The sequence below is a fragment of the Asparagus officinalis genome, chromosome 7 (genome assembly GCF_001876935.1).
Source record: "Asparagus officinalis chromosome 7, Aspof.V1, whole genome shotgun sequence".
Lineage (NCBI taxonomy): Eukaryota > Viridiplantae > Streptophyta > Magnoliopsida > Asparagales > Asparagaceae > Asparagus > Asparagus officinalis.
The window spans coordinates 114487608-114499408 of record NC_033800.1 but is presented as its reverse complement, the minus strand read 5'-3'; positions in this window follow the sequence as shown (position 1 = coordinate 114499408).

Sequence of the window (11801 nt, the reverse complement as noted above, 5' to 3'; positions counted from 1 at the left end):
AGAGCTTCTGCATTCTAGAGACTTTCCATCGATACGTCAAAGCCTAAGCTGAGATGTTTTCGTAAAAAGCCTGTTGTTCAGGAGGATAAATTCCCTGAAGTCACCATCAACGTGGCTAATAAAGGAAAATCTAAGCGGCATTCAAGTGAATCAAATCCCGACTTTTCCCCGAGAGGAAAAGTCAATCCAAGAATTGCTCAACGGATGTCTAGACTCCAGTTAGGAGCCATCAGACGTAGAAATTACAAGAGAATGTATGAAGGAATGTCCTCAGAGGATGAACTTTCGGACACTTGTTCTGTGACCGCTTCTGATGATACAATGTCTAGTGTAGGACAAGCTAGGGAATCATTCACAATTACACCTGATCAGTTAGCTCAAATGTTGCAATAAGCTTTGGCTAAGCAACGAGAAGAGATCAGAGCTAAAATAAAAATAGAGATGGAGTTGACGAGCAATAGATGAGGGATTTGCAGGCTCAACAACATCTACAACAACCGGAATCAAGTCAAAAGCCTGAGTCTTACTTGCATAATACTATACCTATTCTGATAACTGAAGTTGATAGTAACCAAGAGGTGGATAAAACTATCTTTGCTGATCCTCCTACTAATAAAGATAATTCTGAGGGTGGTCCGGCCAAGTCACCTATTCAACCTTCTCAAACTCACCCGAAGAAGAATTCGAATGAGGACAAGAAAGTGAAGGAGCTTGAAAACAAAGTCAATGCTTTGATGACGGCTCAAGAAGTAAAGAAAATGGGTATTCCGTGCCCGTATCTAAGGGAGTGGGATTCAATTCCCTATCCCCTGAAATTCAATCTAATTAACTTCACTCCTTTTGATGGCAAGGGTTCACCTACTCAATGCTTGATTTATTTCAAGTCTTATTTGGGTGCAATCTCCGGAAACGAGGCTCTGATGGTCTGGTCATTCATTGGCACCCTTCGCGTGGCCGCATTCAATTGGTACCGACGTCTCAAGCTTGGGAACATCAACTACTGGGATGACATGGAAAGTTTCTTCCTCAGCAATTTCTTCAATGATGATACCGAAGTGTCAATCGGAACCCTTCTATATGAGAAGTAAAAAAGACGGAGAGTCAGTCGATAATTTTTTCAAGCGCTTTTGTAATAAGGCAATGAATTGTAGAGATTCTATCACAGAAGAGTTCATCCTGCAGATATGCCATAACAATCTCTCCATTAATGTCCTAGAAGCCCTAGGGGTCATGCCTTCAGTCACTTGGAAAGAGTTAAAACTACGCGGCAAACAAGCTGAATGCTTTCTTAAAAGATAGAAAGCCTAAAGAAGCCAACCGACGACACCTACAACTGTTATGAATGCCAATCAAACGTTACAACAGCAACCCCGAAGGCAATAGAAGACTCCCAATCCAAAGTCCCTGAAAGATTATTCTTTCAAAGATGATGAAGTTCCAGTCATCTTGAAATACCTCCTCGCTAATGACAAAATCGAGCTACCACCTATTAAAGATCAGGAGGGAGCTAAAAATACCTCCTCGCTAATGACAAAATCGAGCTACCACCTATTAAAGATCAGGAGGGAGCTAAGAGGATTATGGATCCAAACTACAAGATCAGGAGGGAGCTAAGAGGATTATGGATCCAAACTACTGTGCATACCACAGAAGGGTTCTTCATCCGACCAAAGTTTTCTTTGGCCTCAAAAACAAAATCTAAGCCTTAATTGACTCCGGTGTTATAACGACAAAACAAGCTAAATAAGGACGCCATGTTACTCCGATGAGTACACGAGTATAAACTGCTTCTCTATGTGACTCCGATGAGTACACGAGTATAAACTGCTTCTCCATATGACTCCAATGAGTCCATGAGTATAAACTACTTCTCCATGTAACTCTGAAGAGTATAAAAATATAAACTACTTCTCACTTTCCTCCGATGGGTATATGAGGTTAAACTACTTCCCTTATTTCCAACAACAGGAAATTCCTGGAGAATATTATTCTTAATATTCTTAAGGATAACCTAATAATGTTGCCGAATATAATTGGATTCAGATTCGCCAAAGTGCTGGAGGTGGAATACCTTAATTCATTCCAATGTGAAGTTCCTGGAGAATACTACACATGGTATTTTTAAGGATAACCCAAAACCGATTGATTATTTAAGGTGAAAACCAATCATCTGAATAATTCATTCTTAATCATGGTTAAGAACCTCTCACTTTGGCTATTTAATCATTTCCAAGATGATTAAAACCCTCCTACTATGACTTTCGGAGCACTCTTTCGTTGAGATGAGATTTAGTGACTTCATCGGGTCAATCTTCCCTCACGAAACTCCCACGGAGTAATTGTGGAGTGCTTAGTGATTTACGGTCCTCCACCACAAAATCTCTCACTGATCAAATTAATTGACGGTGGGTTCATCAAAATTCTTCACGATTGAATCCATTCAAACTCCCATTGTATCTAAGCCTTTAACACTCCTATTGTTTAAGTCCTAACACGACATCCAAAATTTCAATCTGCTGATCCATAGCGATTATCAACCCCTGTTGGCCTTCTTGTTTTGATGATGTTTAGCAAACAATTTACATCTAATGTTGCTTGTCTAGTGCTTGTGTTTTCGTATTTATTCTAGGCAAACAACAAGTTGGAGGATGGATGGAATTACGTATTCACGATCATATCTAATGGAGGTTAGCGGAATTGTGGAGTGAAGCCTACGCAATTCAAAGTTAAAGATTCAAGTTCAAGCTTCATCCGTAAATGTACCAAGATAGAGCTTCATTGAAGATCACAAACTTGGGTATATTTAGTTTTAGGTTTTATATTATGTGTGTTAGTACCTTAAGCTCAATCATACACACACATACACGTTTTGGTTTTGTATATATATAGTTATATATATATACATATATGTTTTGGTTTGATAATTTTTTAGTTTTAATATGAAACAATTGAATATAATTAGAAAATATATTTTTTGTTTCATACTTACATGCATATATATAATTTCATCAATATCAATTTTATTTAGTTCAATGAAATCTTTCATCAATATCAATTTTATTTAGTTCAATGAAATCATATTTACTTTTGAAATGTTTGCAAAATATGCACTTTTATGAAAATATTGTTTTCTTGTTCAATGAAATCATATTTACTTTTGAAATGTTTGCAAAATATGCACTTTTATGAAAATATTGTTTTCTTGGTTTATGGACTTAATAACAATTATATACATCTTTCATTAAGTCTATAAAATAATTTTGTATTATTTCAAAACATGGTTAAGCTAAAATGTTAAAACTCATATGTTCACATTCTCATGTTTTGGAATATTTTACAAAATAATGATATTTTTCATTTGGGGGGTCCTTTTTGAAAATCAGTTTTTATAGCATGTGTATTATCATGTCTACAATTATTTCCCAAAGTTTTATATTTTTGGAATTTATTTGATATTTTTAAATAGTGTTTCAAAATCAAAAAACTATTTACAAAACCTATTTTTGTCATATGTCTGTTTGCGGTCGACCACCACGGTCGACCATCCCTAAGTCCAGAGACCCAGTATGTTTCTTGATGGCTCACGGTTGACCGCCACGGTCGACCGTCTATTTTTCCAGAGCCTAGTTTTGCTTTTGAGCTGCTCACGGTCGACCGCGAGTTTTCCATGATCGACCGTCGATCGCCCAACGGTCATTTTTTGTACATAATCATATTTTCGATTCTTGGGCTTTTTGGTCTTTTCCTTTGGGGTTTTTGCTGTTATTTTCTCTTCCTATATAAACCCCTCAAACCCCTTCTACCAGCAACAACCAAGAAGTTTTTAAAACAAAAGTTTAATAAGGGTTTAACCTTGGTTAGTTTGTTTTAAGTTTGGGGTTTTACAAAGAGGAGCTTACATCAGTTGTAATAAGGGTTTAACCTTGGTTAGTTTGTTTTAAGTTTGGGGTTTTACAAAGAGGAGCTTACATCAGTTGATGAAGAGTTCATCTTCAATATTTCATCATCCTCTCTTTTTATTTATAAACAAGTTTTTCTAACTCTTTTCTCTAGCAATTTTATTATTGATTTTTATATTCTTATTATTGCTAGTTTGCTATTTGAGTTAGATTTTATTTTACTTATTGTTTACACACACCCACTTGAGCTTATCGTATTTTCATACGTAGTATATTTGGGTTGGTGAGAGTTGTAACAATTGAGTATGAGCTTACATTGTGTTCTCATCCATATTAGAGAATAATCATTTGTTGTATTGTGCTTATTGTGAGATTCACTTTGTAATACACTTGTATACTGAGAGAAGTGTGTGGTGTAAGTCGAGGATCGTCCTAAGAAGAGTGGCATCGGTTGACAAACCTAGGGAGAGGTTGTATCCGAGCACTTGAGGGAGACACGTCTAGATCCAACACTTAAGAGGGTGTAGAGTGGGGTTGCAAGAGTGTTGATTGTAAAGTTTTCGGTTAGCTAGAAAACCGAGTGTGAGGTGTAAACGTTATTCGGGTGAACGTAGAAAACCTGGTTGTGATAGTGGATTTCTCCCCGGGAGTGGGGAGCGGAGACAAAGGACGGAATGTCCGAACTTCGTGATCATTTGATTATGTTTGAGTGTGCTTTGGCGTTTATTCTTATTTGTGCTCATTGCTCATATCGCCATTGTCTCATTATTTAGTTTGCCCACTATCTAGTTTCAAATTGTTTACCCTTGTGTTAGTTTCATATCCTTGCATATATATCTTATAGTATATCTCATTGCTAGGATATATTCCTCTGTTCATATTGCATATTTTTGCTCATAATTAGTTGTATATCTATCTTGTAAGAATATATTTGTTAATAAGTTTTAATTGGCATATAATCAGATTAGATTAGCATAAGACCCTAATCATCCCCCTCTAGAGTCTAACAATTGGTATTAGAGCTTGGTGCTCTTTGATTTAAGGTCTAATCACCTTGAGTTAAAGATCCTGAATATCTTATTTGTGCTAATCTAGTTATGATTGCATTTGTCTTGCTTGCATATATTCACATATATATCATGAATATAAATGTATTTCTTTTAGGTTATAATCCAAATATTTCTCCAAAATATAGAAATTTCCCTTATGCTCAATGATGCTCTAAATTTAAAATATTTGTTGAATCTAGAAATATCGACTTATGGGAAGTTATTGATTATGCTTATATTGTGCCCACATTGGAGAAATCCAAGTGGAGAAATCATGATAAGAAAATGTTTACAATGAACAGGTTAATGTTAGAACTCTTACATAATGCTTTTGAACCATGTATTTCTAACGAACTTGCTCATTTTGATAGTACTTACACGATTTGGAAACTTTTTGAAGCACATCAAGGAGATTTGGAGGAGATTTGACACGATGTGGCGGAATCGACTTCAAGTGATAGAGGAGCATCATGCACATGGCCATTAGGGGATAACCCTAGTGTGGTAAGCGATTCGGAATCCGATGATGATCTATCTATTAATGAACTCTCTTGTGCATATGAAAGATTATCACATGCCTATATAAAATTGTAAAATAATTTTATTGATCTTAAAAGCAAGCATATTAGTTTAAAATCCGATCATGAGTTGTTAGCCTCTAAAGTTGATGTCATTACTAAGGAGAATGCTACACTTAAAGAAAACAATGACATGCTAAGTTTAGAAAATGAAAAATTGACTTCATCTATTGCTAGTTTAACTCATGCTAATAATAATGCCATGATAGAAGTAGAAATAATTAGAAATGAGTTTAATTCATTTAAATATGATCATATTTCATCTACTTCTATTTCCAACACATGTATGCAAAATGATGAATTGAGTCAAGTTAAACATCGCATATCTTGTTTAGATTCAACCTTAAAAACATGTATGGTAAATAACAAAAAGCTTATGGACTTATGTGCAAAGTTACATGTTAACACTTCTAAATCAAACACACACTATGCACACTTGTATAGCAAAGTTTATAAATTCTCAATTTGTGGTGGCAAAGGCTATTTAGCTAAATTTTGCTATGATGCACACAAACATAAAAATATCAATGCTCCTTGTGCATCCCAGCAAGCTTCATCTTCATGTACACATACACATTCACATGCTCATACTCATAAAGTTCATCATAAGTATGCTAATGTGTTTAAATATGATTTTTGTGGTAGATTTGACCATTTGACAAAGTTTTGCTTTAATTTGAGGAAATATTCAAACTTGCCAAAATTTTCAAATAAACCACGTTTATTTAACAATGTTTCTCATTTGCAAAATAATCTTAAAAAACCATCTATATTTGCAAATGATTCCCGTGCACTGCCAGTTGGTCAACAAAATCAAATGGGCCTCTTACATTGCACTTATTGCAATCGGAAAGGTCATTTACACAATTTTTGTTTTAACCGTGTCCGTACACTAAATACGCCTAAATGGGTTCATAACCCAAAGGCTTTGAGCTTTATTGATAGGGGTCATGTCTCTAAACAATCCGACACCAAGAAAGCTTGGGTGCCAAAATGATATTTAAACCAAGAATTTTAGTGTTTTTTTTTTTCTTGGTTTTGAAAATTATACTTTAAATTTTTTAACATGAAAACAATTCTTTTTATTTTCTTATTTATTCTAGACAAATAATATGTTGGAGGTTGGATGGACTAGAGCTTTCATGATCACATCCTTTGGAGGATGGAAGGAATAGTGGAATGAAGTCTTGCAATTCAAGACAAGATTCAAGTTCAAGCTTCATCCGCAAATGTACCAAGTCGAGCTTATTGAAGACCTATAGCTTGGGTAAATTAGTTTAGGTTTTATACTCGTGTGTAGATACTTTAAGCTCATATATACACACACGTATTTGGTTTATATATATATATATATATATATATATAATTTTCAAGTTTAAATATGATATATATATATATATATATATATACATGTTTGTTTTCATATGGTTAAGTTGTTTTGGTGTAGTTATGTAGATATGAAACAAATATATATTCATATACACATTCATATGTTTCATATTTTATTATATTTGATAAAACATTGTGTTTTTGGTTTATAGACTTAATAACAATAGTTTATATCTTTTATTAAGTCTATATAATCATTTTATAAAGTTTCAAAATATGGTTTAGTCAAAACATCAAATTTCAAGTATGTTCATTTTCATGTTTTGGACTATTTTGAAAAATGATGAGATTTCTCAAATGGGAAGTGCTTTTTATAACAAGTTCATTTTCACGTTTACAATCATTTTCCAAAATTTTATATTTTTTGAATTTATTTGCTATTTTTTAAAGAGGTTTGAAATTCACTTTTATTGTTCATAACAGGTTGATAACATGTTATCAGTCGACTGATACATGTGTTCAGTCGACTGAAGAAATAACCTGGAATAAGCAAAAGATTTTGTTTTATTCTCGTCGACTGACTAGTCGACTGAGGTCATCAGTCGACTGATCGTGTTCTTCAGTCGACCGATGAGCTGTCAGTTCCTAGTAATGGTCAGCTCATCAGTCGACTAATCAGTCGACCAACGGCATAACGGCTAGTTTTTCTAGATTTTCATGTTGCCGTTATTTTGTCTTTTTGCTGGGTTTTCTTGATCTTTGGGGTTTCCTATATATACCCCCTTATACCCAGCTCTATTATTACTTAAGAATGTTTTAAACAAGTTTTACAAGGGTTTAAGTTTTGTTTAAAAGTGTTTAAGAGTTTGTTTGAGTTTAGTTTGTGAAGCAATTTTCAAAAGAGCAAAGAGGAGATCATCCTTTGGTGTTTGAGCATTCACTCTTCTCCCTCTCTCTTGTTATCTATAGAGAAGTTTTCCTAAACTCAATCTAGCTTTACATTTATATTGTTTGATTATCATTTTATTAAGCTAGTATTTATTTGAGTTTAGTTTGTATTATTGATACTCTTTGTTCACACACAACCTATTAAGCTTATTGTATTTATATTCATAGTATAATTTGGGGTTGTGGGTTTGTGACATTGAGAGTGAGCTCATATTATGTTCTCACCTTGTTTAGCGAACAAGTCATTTGTTGTTAGCAAGCTTAATTGTGAGGATTCACTTTTTATTGCACAAATACACTAAGAGGAGTGTAGAGGTGTGAGACATGGTCGGTCTCAAGAGGAGTGGGGTAGGTGGTAATGCCTAGAGATAGATTATAATTTCTAACACTTGAGGGAGACACATGAGAGGCCAACACTTGAGGTGGTATTTGTGTAGTTATATTATGAGATTGTGAACGTTAATCGGTAAGCGTTGAAAACCGATATTATATGCTGTAAATGTTATTAGGGTGAACGTTAAAAACCCAGTGTGATAGTGGATTTCTCCCTGGGAGTGGGGAGCGAAGACGTAGGACGGAAGGGCCGAACTCCGTAATTATTTTGCTTGTTTGAGTTTGGCTTGGTGCACTTATATCTTTGTTCATCTTTTTTGCCATTCTCTCATTGCTTATTTCATCCACTATATTGTTTGTGTTTATTTCACTCTTGTGTTATTTGTATATCCTTACATATATATTGTTCATATCTCATTTGCTTGGATATATTTATCAATTAGTTTTTAATTTAGTATAAAATCGGATTAGATTAGCATAAACCCTATTCACCCCCCTCTAGGGTTCTTTCCTAGTGACAATAGGGTGTTTTCACTCGGTGTTGGGCCTCCACACTGGCATTTGGGTAGCACTGTAGAGATGAGCTTCTCACAGCTGCATTGAGATTTCATTTGTCTCATACAATGTTTACGAACTACGTAAACACGAAGATCGGCAATAGGACCTCCCCCAGTTAATTTCGGTAGCGTGCATGCGCAAGAATCTCTAAGGGTTAGAGATTAAAGAGCCTGAGTGGCTGAACAAACCTCATGGTTGATACAAGGTTCATCAATTGGCGAACTTGATTCGGGGGACGCACTTGCTGTCATCGTCGAACCTCAACTTGGCCACTTGAATGTGGCTCAGCAACGGGGTGAGTTTGGTGTTGAGAATGTAGTTCGTCCTTTTGACGAGACTAAGTCTAGCAAGCTTCAATGGTGGGACAAACCTAGATAGAGGGATGTACTTGTCATCTTGGACGAAGCTCGTGTTGAAGATGAGGTTCATCATCTATGCGCACTTGGACGCTTAGTCGACAATGGAGAACTTCGCGCTGTGGACAAAGTTCTTCATCTTAACGCACCTTGGTTGGGTGAGTCTTGGCCCTCTTGTAAGTTCCAGCCACATCATTCCAAGGCTGATAGTGGAAACCATGTAGCGAGACTAAGGCACGGGTTTCACGGTGAGCTTGATTCTAACGTCGATGATGCCTTGCCCTCCTTGACAGCACATTGACGGAGGGCTCTGAAGTGTAGGCACTCAAAAATGCTAAAAAGGAAATGAGGGTCACACCTCATTGCAAATAGGCGAGGATCATTAGCATGGTGCACCTCATCTCGTCAATGAAGATGAATGTTTTTCAGAAGCTCAACTGGAAGCATTAAAGCTCATTGTCAAGGACGAAGTTCGAAACTCGTTGTTGGAAAAAAGGATCAAAGGTCATCAAACAATAAAGTTTGTCAGTGAAGATGAAGCTCATCAAAAGAGGTTCACAAGACTTGCTAGGCAGTTGAACTTAGTTGTTGAAAACAAAGTTCGCTAGTGAAGATGAAGCTCGTCAGACAAAGTCAGTGAAGAAAAAGTTCGTCAAGAGAAACTTGCCATACTGTAAAGCTTGCCTTATCAGACAAACCTCGCTGTGCGTTGAGACTCATCTAATCTGACGAACCTCGCCACACAGCGATGCTCATCATCCACACGAAGTTCAGCTACATCGGCCACGAGGACCAAGTCAGCCTACGTGGCCGGGCTAACTTGCAGGAGGAAGTTACGCCCCTCTACCCATGATTTTAGCACATCGGTTACATGCTAATGGCCTATAAATAGCCCCAAGCAGCTATGAAAAATCCATCGTGAGCACAAGCACAAGAAACCAAGGCTAGCACTCATGATCTTTGAAGACCTGAACCTCAGTTCTAGCTATTGAAGCCATCGATAGAGGTTGATTCCTCTTTCGACTTGAAGTGATCTTGATCTGATCGTCAACAGGAAGCAAACTCGACTTGAGTATCAAGTGAGGCATCCTTTCACAACCTTGAACCACTTTAAACAAAAGAGAAGTCAAATTAATCTTCTCTTCCTCTATACTCGAGAGAGAGTGATTGTAAGGGATTCTTACCAAGTGATAGAATCCATTCTTAAAACAAGAATCAATTATATATTTTTTGATCCTACAGAAGATGGCGACCATAGTGGGAGTAGTCGTTCTTTCAGATGAACTGGTCATGCCACAATCAGATAAGATCGCGGTAGGAACCGAGGTTGAAACTCTTATCATCGAGTTCGACCAATCTAAGTACAAGGAGTTCCTCTCCTCACGTACTCCGAGTCCCACAAAGGCACGTAAGTGCCATAGAGTCTCGTATGAGACTTCAGATCATGTAGCTTCTGACCATTCTGCTCGAGTCAATCTCGAAGAGGAACCTCAGCCTCTGACTGACGAGTCTCTAAAAACTAGCTACCAGACTAAGAGGTGGATTGTCAAGCAGCCTCGCCAAACTTTGGCTGCTGTTGAACAGCCCAGTCAAGCAATAACTATTGCGAAACCCGCTACCAATTCGCTTTCAAGACGTGCAAGACAACTTCAACGTCAAAATCAGGCTCGCTGCAAGGCTCAAGCTTTGGTCTCGTTGGATGGTTTCCACTATCAGCCATGAGGCAAAACGTCTAAGGCCCATAAGTCTACCGAGGCTCGATCAGCTAAAGTGCATCAAAATAACAAACCTCATTCCTACATCCAAGTGTGCTCGAACGATGAACCTCGTCTTCAACCCGAGGATCATCCGATCCAACAAGCTCACCCTGCTGCTCAAGCCGGCCAAACTCAAGCTCGTCAGGAGAATGACCCTCAAGTCAAGAGCCGACCGAGATGACGAATACGTCGGGTTCGTCCAATCAACCAACCTCGCCTCAAACATGCAAATAACAAGGTTCCTCTAGCGACCCAAGCTCGCCAATCTCTAACACTTAAATATTCTTGCTCATGCACTGCCAAGTTGTCGAAGCTAACTGGGGATGTCCTAGTACTGATCTTCGTTATTATCTCATCCACAAATGAAGTATGAGCCAAATGCAGTCTCATTGTAATTATGAGAAGCTCATTTCTGTTGTGCTTTCCCTATGTCAATGTGGAGGATTGGCACCTAAGACTTTAGTCTTTGAGTGATTATCTGAACCTCAACAACTCCGTCATCCTGAAAAAGGCGCTTTTGTCCCAGGTATCAAGTTCCTAGGAATGAATATGCTAAAGTCACGATTAATATGGTCAGCAAAGGCAAGGGTAAAGCCCCAGCTGACTCCTCTAAGTCCTGTGATCCTGAATTCTCCCCAGGACTAGGCAAAATGCTTATCAAAGGGTAGGGCGCATATCAACACACTTGTACCCGCACCGAAGTAGTGATTCCATTAGATTACCAAAGATTAGTGGGCATCTCAGACAATGTCATTGAGGAGCCTAAAAACTCAGCCATTGCAACTTCTTAACCACCTAGTACTAATCAAAGTGAGAAGGCGAATACTCACATGGTCAGGAATGAAGAAGGCATAGCAAGAAAGCTAGAAGAACAGCAAGCTACTATTCTCCAGCAATAAGAATCTATCAGGCGCATGGAAGCAATGATAGAAAGACTTGTCAAAGAGAAAGAAAAGAAGAAAGCTATAAGAATCTATCAGGCGCATGGAAGCAA